Source organism: Melozone crissalis, unplaced genomic scaffold (genome assembly GCF_028551555.1).
Source record: "Melozone crissalis strain CALT ecotype California unplaced genomic scaffold, PUWL_Pcris_2 ptg000013l_1, whole genome shotgun sequence".
Taxonomy (NCBI): Eukaryota; Metazoa; Chordata; class Aves; order Passeriformes; family Passerellidae; genus Melozone; species Melozone crissalis.
In genome coordinates this window covers 38,713,666-38,728,241 of record NW_026535791.1, presented here as the reverse complement: position 1 = coordinate 38,728,241, position 14,576 = coordinate 38,713,666, and positions in this window count along the sequence as shown.

Sequence of the window (14,576 nt, the reverse complement as noted above, 5' to 3'; positions counted from 1 at the left end):
GAAGAAAAAAAATACTATACTCTTTGATAACCAAAACATTTTCACTGAAAACCTTTTGCTCTTAATATTCTAAAGATAAAAACACATTTTTCTCACTCAGTAGGAAATATGTATAAAGGTTGATTATTTTTTTCCCATTATTTTTCCTTCCAAAATATCTAGAAGTTTGTTCTAGCTACGTGTAAGGCATGTCTTTGAATGGCAAAGCTAATATTTATGAGACATCCAAATCTTTTACTAGTTGATAATATAAAGGATGAAATTTGTCTGTTCTTCCTCTTCAATAAAAATGGAACCTCGAGTTTTTTTCCTCATTTTTTTAAAGACCATGAAAACTGAATTCTTAAAAAACTTGGGAGCTTGAAAGAAAACCAGATTTTAGGAAATGATACCCAGTATACAGTTAGATACTGGAAGTAATCTTGATAGGATGCAATAGGTGTCTATGCAGATATCATCTTTAATTGCATATTTATGCTCAATTGTTCTCAGTCACATGTAATTCTCCTACCTTTATCTTCATTTTTTCTACTTAATTGCCAGATTTTCTCACAGTGAGCTTATTTTCATAGTTATTGCTAACCACTGACCACCTTTAAAGTGCTATAAAAATAAAAATAAGAGCAATATAATGCTTCAAAGGTGATTATTGTGAAAATATTATGTCATCCAGCAGTCACTTCCTAAAGAGTGATTACTGAGGTACCTTCATAATCAGAAGTACCTCCATGGTTAAATATGTGACATGATGATTTTTTTATAGTTAGCACAATGACTATTAAACAGCCCACTTATCTGAGCTTTTTCCATTCTGTGTAATTGTAAAGTTAATTATGATCATCATAACCAACGCTTAGTTACAATGAATGTCAAGTTCAAATTTGTGCAGCTTAAAAAGTGTAATGTAGAGCTCTTCATCTAGAGCAATTTTTCTTTCCAACAGATATGCAGAAATGAAAATACTTCCTCCTTCCTGGTCCTAAAAACCTATTCATAGTTACGTCCCAAAGTGCAGGATTTCAGGATAGACTAGATGAAAGTAAGATAAATCAAACTAAATATTTGTTGCATACAGGAGCTAAGGTCCCTCTAACTGGCTATTCTTCCTGTGCTGAACTTCCCAAAGTGTCACAGCTCTCTAAACTCTTGCATCAAGTCCAGGAGCCAGTCATAGATGGATGATAATGGTGATTTCTTTGTAGACAATGTTATGACCTGCCAAAATGAGGATTTCTCATTACTTGAAACATTTATCAAAAGTGAGAAAAATTGTGTTTGTTTTTTCTTTTTAAAAATATGCAGTTTCAAGTCATATGTCTAAAATATTTTGTAAGGTCTATTCTGAATTGTAAACAGGTAGCTTTGATGAATAAGTCTATCTTTTGTAGACAGATGTCTCTAAATTTATGAGACAAAAGATACAGTGAACGACCATAACATCTTGGTCACCAGGAGTTCAGTAGGGCTTTTTTCATTGGTTGCAGTAAATGTTGTAAATATGTAATCATAATACCCACATTCCTGGTGACATGTACAAAGCTAATAACAATTTTAATGAAAAGCAAGAGCAGTTAAGCATCCATTTTTCATTATAAAAGGGATTTTAAAAGTGGTCTATTTATAATCTCACGTTAAACTTAAAACTAGGGGAGCAAGTATTGGCGGTGAAAACATTGGCATTAAAGCACTCCAGGACTTTTATCTAGCTGCTTCTGGTTCATAAAAAGAAAAGAACTTGTGTTGCTTTTAGTTGCTTATGCCACTGAGAGTTTGAAATTATATAAGCCATTATCAGGCAGGGTCTGTGCTTCCAGACTATCACAGGCACACAGAAATGGATAAACACTCACACTGGAATTAGTTGTCATTAGCTCACAGAAAGAGAGTTGTACACAGCCCCAAATACAAAACTAAGTGTAACAAATACTTATTCCTCAGGAGTTAAAGATATGTTAACCCAGGAAAATAATAAAAATGACAAAAAGCAACAAGAACAAAAATACACCTAGTTTTGAAAAGCTGCTTTCTGGTGAATAAAAGTTCGGGCAGAGATGTCATCAAAGAAAAAAAAGAAGCTCAGTTAACTGCAGACAGTGACAGTGAACTGATGTGACCAGCCATATACATCTAGTGGCATTCTAACCTGTCCCTCTGGAGTGCTCATGAGGCTGTCAGGACACAAGAACTACAAGAGACTATGTCATTTGGAGCAACATTTGATGGTCAGAAAAAGAACATCCTTCACTTATATGAAATATTAGATTTATACACACACACACAAGTTTATGTAATTTCACTTTAATACAATTTAAAAAAAAATTAAATATTCACATTCTTTGAACCAGGTTTTCAGACTACACAGATAGACAAGCCCTATTTACAGAACAGAAACAGAAATAATACAAAAGTAGTTAAACTAGAAATAGACTATTTTTTCATACTTTTTCTGTGTTCAACATCACATGTTCACAAAACTTGTCTTTTACTATGAAAACAATTCATTTATCTCTAGAGCTGGAATAGTAATATCTAATGCTTAGCAAGTGAACAATACAGCGCTTAGAGAAAACTGCAGAGCAACTACAAAAAAAATACAGAATAAATGAGTTCCAGATGTTTTTCTGTAGGATATCACAAGACTGCTGATTAACTTAATCATATCTGTGAATTCCCTCTAATATTACCTACATACAGAATTAAGTCTAGGTTCTTTATTCCTCATCAGAATCTAGCCATGTCTCAGATTGTAGTTAACAGGCCTCAGCTGGTGCGTGACTCTTCCATGTACAATTCTGTTCAGAACACCTCCCCTTAAGACAAAATACAGTAGAGACAGAATCAGCACTAATTTAGAGTCTCTCTGACTCTTTGCTACCCAGCACCAGCCAAGCATAAGAGTTTCTGACTACAGGATCAGATGAACGTCATCCATTTAATTCCCTGTGTTTTGTGAAAGGAAGGAGATGACACTGCTTGTTGCATTATATTCTAACCAGGTTAGGACTAGTTTCATCCAGAAGAGAGGGTATTAATATCACCAATAATTCTTATTGTTACAAGATCTCACTCAGAGAGTTTATTTTAGAATCACATTAATTTTCAGCTTTATGTCATAGTCATCCTGTGATAAGTACAGTATACAATTTCTTTTCCCCAAGCTTATGACAAAAAATTCTTATTAGTTGTCCTTTCCCTGTGAGCTGTTAAATTTCCACATATTTTGTTAATTTTGATAATTAAGATTTTAGCACAACCCAACCCTACTGTCATGGTTTGACCCCAGCCAGTAGCCCAGCCCCACACTCAATCACTGTCCCACCAGTAGAATCAGGTAGAAAATATGAAGGGTAAAAGATGGAGAACTCATGAATTGAGATGAAGACAATTTAATAGGGAAAGCAACAGCCACACATGCAAGCAAAGCAAACCAACAATTTAATTCACTGCTTCCATGGGCAAGAAGGAGTTCAGCCATCTCCAGCAGAGCTGGGCCTCATGACACATAATGGTGACTTGGGAAGACAAACGCCATGACTCCGAACATGACCCCCCTTCCTCCTTCTTGCCCCCACTTTAAATACTGAGCATGATGCCACATGGTCTGGAATATCCCTTTGATCAGCTGGGGTCACCTGTCCTGGCTGTGATTCCTCCCAGCCTCCCCATGCACCTCCAGGCCGCTCACCAGTGTAGCAGTATGAAAAGCAGAAAAGACCCTGGCTCTGTGCAAGCCCTGCTCAGCAATAACAGAAACATCTTTCTGTTATCACCCCTGTGTTCAGTACAAATCCAAAACACAGCCCTATCCCAGCAAATAATATTAGATCTATCCCAGTGGAAAACAACAAAAGAATCCTCAAAATCCTCAAAATCCTTCAGTACCTTTCTCCCTGATTTCTGCCATGCCTTAGTGTCAGGGTCATCATTTTAATCTTCAGTCAAGGAAGTTATTTCCCTGGAACATTGATTGAGTCCACTCTTTAAAAAAAGCATTACTTTTTTTAGCTCATGCATCCCAATAACCCTAAACTGCTCTCGTAGCTTTCATATGGTCTGGCTTCTCATCATTAAAATCTCTCCTGTGCCCCTAGGAAGTCTGCTGAGGTTCCGTTTCTGCAGCTGGGTGTAGTCATACTTTTCCTCACCGTGCTGGTTATTCCATTGACAATTCAGCTCCGCAGCCTTTTCCCTGCTGTTATGTCCATTTCAGCCTCAGGTGTAACTTAGCAAGATTCATCAATGTGTTCCTGGCAGACAGCAGAAGCTTCAATTTCCTGAATCAACTCTACGGTCAGTTTTCAAATTTTTACTAAAAAAGGCTGGTCTTATGCAGATTTGACTCTTCTTGATGTGGATATGAATTTCTGGCCTTGCCTTCTGTTCTTTTGCATTATAACCCTGTTTTCATATCTTCTGCATTTCACACGCCTCCTCGCTCTCTCTTGCTACCCTTGATACACATTTTTCTTTTGTATAATTTTTTTTGTTTGTTTAGTGGTTTATTTTAAATTTGTTTATTAAGACCTTCATTTGTTATTTGTTATTCCTGATATTTTCTTTCTTCTTTTTTTTTTTTTTTTAACACTGTCAACCTCATCCCAGCAGCTGGTGTGATCACTTCTTCATTCTTGTTCCTAAAAGAAATGTGACCATCTCTGCAAAATTGCTTTAAATAAAAATAAATATTAGTATTGCCCTTGTGGGGAAAAGATAGATACTGCAGTAATAGTTTTTAAATGGAAAATAGGTAAAAATAGATAATATAGGTAATAGCATTTAGTCCAAAGAAATTATGTTGGAAGATAAAATAAAGATGAATTTAGGTCAAAACATTTTGTTCCCATTTTCAAGCATACATAGTTCTCAAAATACTATTTTTGTGGCCACCTGTTACATTCTCACTGAGCATCCAGTTGTACAGCAATCATATTTTTTAGAGTCCTTTAATAGAACACAATTATTATCTTCAGCAATACTATCATCTTCAAAAGGACTGAACTCTTAAAATTAAGGTCCTTGGAAATTATGTCTTTATCATTTACAGTTTTGATCAATGAAGAAAATGAAGACTTTTGCGCTTCAGCTAAATATAACCTGTTCCATGCAACTAACAAATTGCAATGAGCCATTCAGAGTATTTGCTGTTGGGGGGTTTTTTTGTTTTTTTTTTTTTTTTCTTTTCAGTCATTTGTTTTGAAAAGCCATATCTTAAAGTTGCTAAAGAATAGTTTGACACAAGTATTCTTCAAATCATGGACAACTGTCGACTTGTCGACTGCGCAACAAAGAGGTACATTTGAAAGGGAAATTATAATTATTCCCCTCCTACAATCTAGACAGTTGTACTTCTGAAACACCAGGGCTTTTAAGTGGGAGCTAAATTAATCTTTATTAATCCTTGTTATCATGATTGCATAATGTCTGGATTTAAATGTCTGATGTACAGCACTCTTTTTCCTGCATCTCTGGTAATCAGAAGTGTGAAAATAAACCTTACACTTTAAAAGAAACACTTCATTTGAAAAAAATAGATATAATCATCTGTACTATTAAAAAAAGTTTTACTTCACACAAGAATAAATATACAGCATGTCAGAGTTTCAGACTTGCTATTTTATGTTAAAATATGCACTGCTACATGTCAGAGCTGTGAAAATGGGAGGTAAAACAAGAAGGCACTTGGCCAAATAGTTATAGCAAGATTTTTTTTTCCATTAAGATTTTTATTTTTGAGAATACTGCTCCTACAATTTAATTACAGCATTTAAAACACTCTCTAAAATGGTCTCTGTGTGCCCTACTGAAACTTCAAACTACCCTAATTAATGATTAGATCAGAGTCAAAAACAAAAACAGGTTTGAGTTTGGGTCTTCTTGGGCGTTTTTACAAGCTTCTAAACTGCAGAAATGAGCCATAATTCAAATAACCACTTTGAAACAACAGATACAGTGTATAAAGAAATTAAAAAACTTTCTACAGACACATCATTAGTTTAGAGTTAGCTTTACATTAACTTAACCATTGTAAATCTAAATTTTAGGAGAAGAAGGGTTCTAATTTTATTGCAAACATGCTCTGCCTAAAGAAACTTAAAGAGAGTACTCAACTGGAAAAGATTCCTTACTTAAGTATGTTAGTTCTCAAAATGAGTGAAAAGTTCAGGTTTAAAAAAATACTGTCAAAAGACTATTTTTCCCAATGTGTGTTTTGACTCTTAATATTAAAAGTTAATTAAAAGTATTATATTCTTAAATTCATTTGGTCTTATAGAGTATGAGTAAAGAAAGTCTATTTCTCTCTGTTTGTGTGTTTGCTTGTTTTGATTTACGGTGTTGTGAGAAGTCAAATCAAACTGTAGTTTCACACTATACAGATGAAATGTATTGTATAAATAACTGAAGGGAAATATTTCCAGAGAAATATTGACTATTGACTTCTGTTTAGACAATTATGCTGCTACAAGATTTTTACTAATTTAAGGGCCATGTGCTGTGAAAAATGTATATTTACTGTTTAAATGATAATACAGACCTTGTGCAAATGTCTTTTACAGCCTTTTATGTCTCCAGTGGCTCATTCATGATCCATTACTGTTTAAAGTTTCTCTAATAGGTGGCTGCTTCTTAAGGGTTGACACAGTATGTTGGGGAAGAATAGCTACATCTACACTGACATAACAAGCTGTTCTTGAGAGCAGCTTTCATAAACTAGCTTAGTTTAGATGCAAACTGGCTTCATTTCTGTAGCATGTGTTGTATCTCTAATGCACTGCTGAGCAAGGACAGCCTTGGCAATGGCTGTGTCTTCCTTGTCTCCCTTGCAAGTCACTGGAATTTCCTCCAGTGTTTATAACACTACATGTGACCTGTGAGATCTTCTCAGCATCAGGTTAAATATCACTATGGAACATGCAGTGCACCCTACAGATTTTGTAGACAAAGAGTCTTTGAAAGATTTCCTAATTCTCAAATTGTACAGTTTTCAACCTACAGTAGGAATAGGAATCCTCACAAAGATCTTCCAGTTGAATAAAGGAGACTAATGTTTTCTGTTTGCTGAAACAAATGCCAGTTATTTTTTATCCTGCTTATCTCAGGAAACTTATACATATGTGGGGGATTTCATTGGCCTATGAGAAAAGTGGGAAGGGAATGGCCTATTTAGAAGGACATGTAATGATAGGACAATGAGGAATGGCTTTAAAATGAAGAAGGGCAAGTTTAGAAAGATAATAGGAAAAAATATTCCCTTTGAGCATGTTGAGGCACAGGAACAGGTTGCCCAGAGAAGCTGTTGATGCCCCATCCCCAGAAGTGTTCAAGGAAAGGTTGGATGATGCTTTGAGCATCTTGGTCTGGAAAGAGGTATCCTTGCCCATGGCAGGGGGGTTGAGCTAGGTGGTCTTGAGGGTCCCTTCCAACTTAAATTATTCTATGATTCTGTGGTTGCATGTGATTTCAAACCATATAACAGCCATGATAAACTCAATCCTGAAGTCAATCACTGTAACCAAAATACCATTGTCATTCTCCCACTGGTTTTCGTGGTTTCTCCATTTTTACTGTAGCACTTAGGAATGCTTCTTCTTTTTTTCCACACTGTATATAAATTTCTAACCTTTGAGTTCACTCTGCATAACCCAGTGGACCTAAGTACTTTTCTCTTAAGAATTGTTTAAGAAGCTAATGATTTGCTATAACCTTGTAAGAATCAGAGAAGACATATTCTCCTCTGTGTGCTTCTACTTAGCCTCCAAATGAAGTCAAACAAATTGCTTTGAACCATTTCATTTAAACTGCTCTCAGGGTGCTAAAAGCACACATGAAGCCAGATACCCCATTTCATCTGAAAGGAAGTCATCAACAAATTGACATATTTTTTTTCTTGAGCCATGATGAAAACCATTTTAATGCGAATGCAAAAACGCTAGATTAAACCTAATCCAGAGATGTTTTACACCAGTCTGCTCTGACTTTATTGGGAGATATTAGAGATATTCTACTCCATGACTGAAAGTGTTAATACAATGATTACGTAGATTTTCAATTAAGAAACCAAAACTAGTAAAGACATTGAATTTTGTGCTTGTGAACATGGATTAGCATGGTCAGTGTATTCACAGTGAAGTTGGGATTTGCATTTTGCATGCCCCAGCTTCCATCTCTTCCAGGTTTCATACATGTTAGGGTGAACAATATATTTCCTCAAAATATGTTGGAATATTAATGCAGGTTCTCAACTGAATTCCAAGTATGATTAAGTCATAGATTTAGTTATATTTCACTTAAAATAATAAAACCTTTGTTTTTTCAGGTATACTTTAGGTATGAAGTGTTCTGTATCACTGATCATTCATATTCCTCTCTTTTGGACTGTCTCCATCATTCTTTGAAAGTCAACATATTAGAGCTGCTGACACTTTGTTAGTAGACTGGAAAATTATTCCTGTTTCTGTATGAGATGGCATAAGACATAGGAAAAACTATGTATAACTCTTATTTTATTTTACTTTACCCAAGAATCTGAAATTTCCATCTTATTTTCATTTTGTGTTTCTATCATTAACATGATTTTACCTGAGAAAACCATACTACTTGCTTAACACAAAATGGATAAACCCAGATGAAGAAAACAAAACAAAGTAAAAGTAAACAAGGGAAAGTTTGATTAAAATGTCATCACATTTATTTCTCAGATTTTTCCCTTTCAAGAGGAGTCACTGTAATACAAAAGTGCAGACTTTAAGCTTTCATCTGTTTTGCTAACTAGCTTTGTTTCATATGTATATATAGCATGATCAGCTAAAATTCTTGCTTAAATATGCATCAGAATATTTCCAGGTGTGTGAAATGTGATTCATTATAATGGTATATGAAATACCATTTTTTCTTTTTTAATACTGAGATTTATTTAGCCTTACTGCCTTAATATGACTTATTATTCTGAGCCTTCAAAGAGAACTTATATTCTAAAATACTCAATTACTTGATCATGAGGAAGAAAAAACTAAATAATAATAGTAAATACCTCAGAGTCTGCAGAGAAAACAATTGTAAGAAAACTTGGGTACTGCACCTTTAAATATTACTTTGTTTTGTAACTTCAAAACACTAATAATTAAAAAAAGCTCGACTGGATCACTTTGCACCTTCTCCTTGGCTAAATTGGACACTCTTGCTGCAGCTATGATATCATGTTGCATATTTGGAAACTTGACATATGTCACACTGAGGACAAGAAGATTAAAGTGCTTTCCTTTTCCACTGTTTTCCTGACAATTAATTCTATATTGCCTCAAGACCTAAAATATGCAGCTTGCTTAATAATGCTCTTTGAACTTTGTAATGATTGATCTATTGCAATTAAACTTTGAACTCTGAATATTACCAGGTCGTCTTATTGTTGGCAGTCGTAGACCTGTGAGTCCTTTTTAAAATGAAATCCTATGGCTAAGTCACTGATCCAAGAGAGGACAAAAACCATATCATCTAAATGACCAGCAATACCCTTCCTTGCAGAGGGGAATTAAAACACAGAAAAGAACAGTCATATTAAACTGGGAACACATTTCTAATTCAACAATGAATTGTATGATTGCCATTATTAAATAGGTCCACTATTTCAGTATAACACTTCAAAATAAAACAAAATAAACAAAGTGCTGTGCTAAAAGCCAGAGTTCTCAGGAGCTTTGAATGGACCATTTTCTTAAAAATGTCAAATTCTGACACCAACATTTTCTATTCATATCCAAGCTCTTTAGTCAAACTGAGACATAAGCCCCTGTGCCTACAGAGACATTATTTTTTTAAGTAGTTGGGAGATTCAGATGAGATGTGGCAGAGAGAAATTCAAGATTTCCTTCAGCATCAGATAGACCAAGGAAAAACATGTCTTTCACTTCTCACTGAGTCCTCTGAACATTGAAACATTGTGGACTTCTCTAGTGCCATACAGATTCTTTACTAATTAACCTTAGCTTTGATTTTTTTTTTTCTCAGTATTTGAATAACAGAAACTTTCACATTTTCTCAAGAAATGGAATGATTGTTTTTTACGTTTTGCTGTCACAGCAGGAAACCATTCGATTCTTAGACGTTTTTACTATTTAAATTAATAATAGAAGCTCAGATAATTGGGATACTTTCTTCTGAATTGTGGGCTGAATTATATGTTACATAGTGATTTTGAAATATGGAAAAAGAGATCTGACTTATTTTTTGCTTTTATTCTAAGTACCTGGAAGTTAAAATTGTTAATCCAAATTATCTATATATGGAAGAAAGAACAGCAATTTTACCATTGTGGATTTTCCTAAAATTTTCCCAGAATGTCATCTCTTTAGATGAACCTGTTTAAATGTGAGAACACTCAAATAATCTAGAGAAGAAATAGACTATATGAAAGTCTTGAATGTGAAATAAGTCTTGACCCTGTAAAGATGCAAAAGATTAAATATAAATGCATAAGTTTAGATAGACAGAGGCATCACAAAGAGGATACAAAACTTGCTTCCAAAATGTTTCTTTCAAATAAGAAAATAAAATGTTCTTCATGGTGCTAATTTATCACAGCATTATGTGTAGTTATAATTCCAAATGACCAGATTCATGAACAACCACTGTCCTTCTTTTAATTTCTTCTAACAGGCCATGCAGTCTTCTGTTTCACTTCATGTTAGACATTAAAAACAAGACAGTTATAAAATGTCAATTTTTATATTCATTTCCTAGCATTTGAATAAGAATAATGTATCCAAACAAACCTCTTTAAAACTTTACTGCCTGCAGATTTCCACAGAGGCCTAATACTCTACTTACTTTAAAACATCTCAGAAAAACATAGGAAAGACTTATAAAAGAAGAAAAAATTGTGCTTCTAAAATTTGCAGTATGCTTTCTATTTTTCATTCAGAGAAGATAAAGCATTAGTTTTCACCAAAATGATACAAATATAATTCTCTCTATACAGGTCAAGGCAGTGCAGCTTATTTCAGTGACTTTATGACATCCAAAGGTTGTGCCTCACTTTCCTTTCGAAAATATGTCTGCATATAAGATAGATAGAAAATGTACAAAATATTACATTTTTATTGAATCTTCTGTTTCATAAGTGAATTCTTACTTTTTCCTGATTGGTTCTTCTTTGAAAAATCATAACTTGGAAGGTTTTGTGTCTGCCACCCTTTTTTTCCAGCTGTATCCTGGCTGCTGTTTTGCTGGGAGTCAGCTCTGGGCTGGGTTACTCAGGATAGTTTGGATGGGCTGCTTTGAAAATGACTGTCAGATTTCATTTTTCTTTAAAAGAAACAAGCAGAGCTATGCAGCTTCAGATTGAAGAACACCATTTTGAAAAAATGGTTCAAAAAGAGCGAAACTCCTCCCCAAGAAAACTAATGTTTTCTCCTATATCATGCATTAGGAAACAGGAAAAAGAAATGTAGCCACAGCCACCAAAACTACTTAGAAAAATAAAAACTATATCATAGAAGTAAACATTATTTCTGAGGAGAGCGAAACAAATCACACCTACTTATGAAACTTTCTATTTTAAATGACAGTAGAAGAAGAAATTAATTGTGGCACCATGTATTTCATGCTTCTCAGTATGTAAGTATCACATAGCTTTTTTCTTTAACCACAACAAAAATATTTTGTAGACATCTAATAGTAGCTGTTGATATTTCATTTCACTTATTGGTTTCCCCAAAGAGAAATTGGGAATTGACAGTGCTTTTTATTATCCATATAGATTATAAGATCCTATATGGGACTATCTTTGGATTATTTAAAACTTGAATGTGCTTTCTAAATTAATTGTTCTCTTGAATGAGTTAAAGTAACATTAGTTAAAAATAAGAGCAGGTTTATCTTAAAGAGTAGGGTATATCCTCAACTTCTGAAAAGAATTCTGTTTACTGAAGAATAGCACAGAGGAAGAAGAAATTAAAAATCAGCTCCGGACTTTGGGGGTAAAATCTCAGAAACCAGCCTGCTCACAGCCTTGAGTAATGAGGTCACTGGAGAAGTATATTCTTGATCAAGAAAATGCACAGCAGAGTGCAATAAGAGCATCTAATTTCCTATACTGTTCTACTTTAACCACAGCAATTTTTCCTACATTTTACTTACATCAGTCAGGAAACATTAAGGAAATCACTTGTTCAGAAAGCTTACCAAACTTACATATAAGCTTTCCAAGACAAACATTTACTTGCAAAAGTATACAACATTTAGAATTCCTATAGTGAGATTTTTAATTATTTAAGATATTTTTAAATCTCCCCAATGTATTTAATGAGTTTCCATTTTGCTATTAAAACAAAAATCACACTAATCACACATATTAATTCTTTTTTTCTCCATTATTTTAACATTATTCCATTGATAATATATTTTAACAATAATGAAGCACCATTCTTAAAATGAATATATTTCTTCTAGTACCAAAGCACCATAGTTTCAGTGTCTTTGGGGGGATTTTTCTGTATTTCAGTTCCAAACCTATTTAACTTTACTTACATATCCAATATTCTTAGTCCTGGCACTCATAATGCTAGCCAGCCAAGACTGGCTAGCACATCACTGCTTGTTCCAAAATAATTTGAGATTGAAAGCTTCTTTCATCTTTCTTCCCCTGTGCACTGACTCACCTTGCACCTTTACAAGAGATATGTTATTATCTTGTTCAGTTGACTTTACCACATCAACTCTGACAGGAAGATAAAGTTTCCAGTACCATAGTACATGTCATTTCTCAAGAATATTTTTCTGAAAGGAACATAAATATGAATTATTTCTTAAAACTTCCTGCCATAGAGAAGACTTTTTGGGAACTGAAGATATTTTTGACCAAGCTTGAGGAAAGGCTTTAATTTTCCAAAGTGATTTTAATCAATGGGGAATTACACTGAACAATGACAAACAGGCATACAACTGCCATATACAGGCTGATAATAAAGATGAGGATAAGACAGTTTTTGCATAATAAATGTGGTGCAGAATGAAGACGATCTACACACTAACGGCAGAGTGGACATTATCCCCTCTACACATTTAATATACTCACTTGTCAATTGATGCTCAAATAATTAAAACCGTTATCAAGCTTTGTGAAAGAGAACATTTAAAAAAAGTCCACTATCTTACACAAAGTTGTATATCAGCTGGTCTCTCTATGAGCTACTCTTATGATGTTTTCTCTGTCTTAAAACAATTAAACACCCAATTTAATATGCAGGGCACAGGATATGACATCCTCTGTGACTAGCATGACAGAAAGTAATATTCAAAGAAGTATATTGTCTGCTGAGTTTGAGAGAGGGCTTTAGCAGCCAGTTTTCGTATAAATTTATTTTGAAGATCGAGAAATATACTTTATATTTAGATGGACATTGGGTTGTTAAGGAAGATCTTCCTAGATCAAGGAAAAATACCCTGTGCACAGACCTCCCACAAAGACTCTCACATAGATTTTTTTTCTTCTACTTTTTTTTCCATAAAAATAAAGAAAAACCTTTTCTGTTAATGATAAGTGCTGGGCTTTATTTTCAACTCTCTGCGACCACAGCAGCTTGACATAAATTAGAACTGACCTCCATGTGTTCCAGTGGGATAGCTATGAATTGGAATGTGCAAAGACATACTTTGAAACCATTTACGTTAAAATTGCTATGACTGCATGCCCTGTAACTTGGAGAGAGCTGAGGTTTTAGCTCCTTGCTCTTATTTTCAGGGATTTGAAAGGGGGAAAGAGTAAGAAGTCAGGGAAGTCCCATATAGATTAATTCTTCTTTCTCTTATATGTTGTTCTATAAAATGTAAGTGAAGATGATATTTTCATGTTTGACTGAGTAGTTACCACAAATACCTAATAATGAGCCCATCTGACTGGATAACTGGCAGCAAAACATAAATAAAGAAAAAAAAATTTAATAGTTTAATAAATCAAATGGAAGATTGTCACTAAGTAATGAGGGACAGAAAAGCTGAACCATAAAACCAAAATGGTTCTGCCAACAACCTGGCAAAATATGAGAATCCCAGATTTGTGGTAACTTGGACTTGAGATTTCCCTTTTGTAGGTCTGTCTGAGAGCCAGACCTCCCCATCACCGTCTGGCTGTATTCCACCTGGATGCTCAATTCAATCCAGCTGTGGTCAACAGGCTATCACATCATCATACAGCGGACCCAGATACCTGAACACCTTCACAGCTCATTTTTACTGGGAATTCCAGCACATGTGGGTTCCTTGCTGCTGTCTAGTGGCATAAAGACTGAAAATGCACAGACATGCTCTAAGAAATTAACGTTTTTCTGGGGTTTTCTGCTTTGAATTACTATTTCCCTATCTGAAGATATTCTGGTTTGCAGAATGAATTAAATCTTGGCTAACTTAGGATAGAAATTGTGTTATGAAATTATAGATAACAAAAAGGACAAAGAAGAAATTTGTGATTCTTTAAAAAAATAACTATAATAGTATAAAAATTAATTAAAATATACATTTAGCATCTGTACTGCAAAGCTCATACCTTTTTAACTGTTTTTTAAGTGAAAATTTTGAAATTTTCT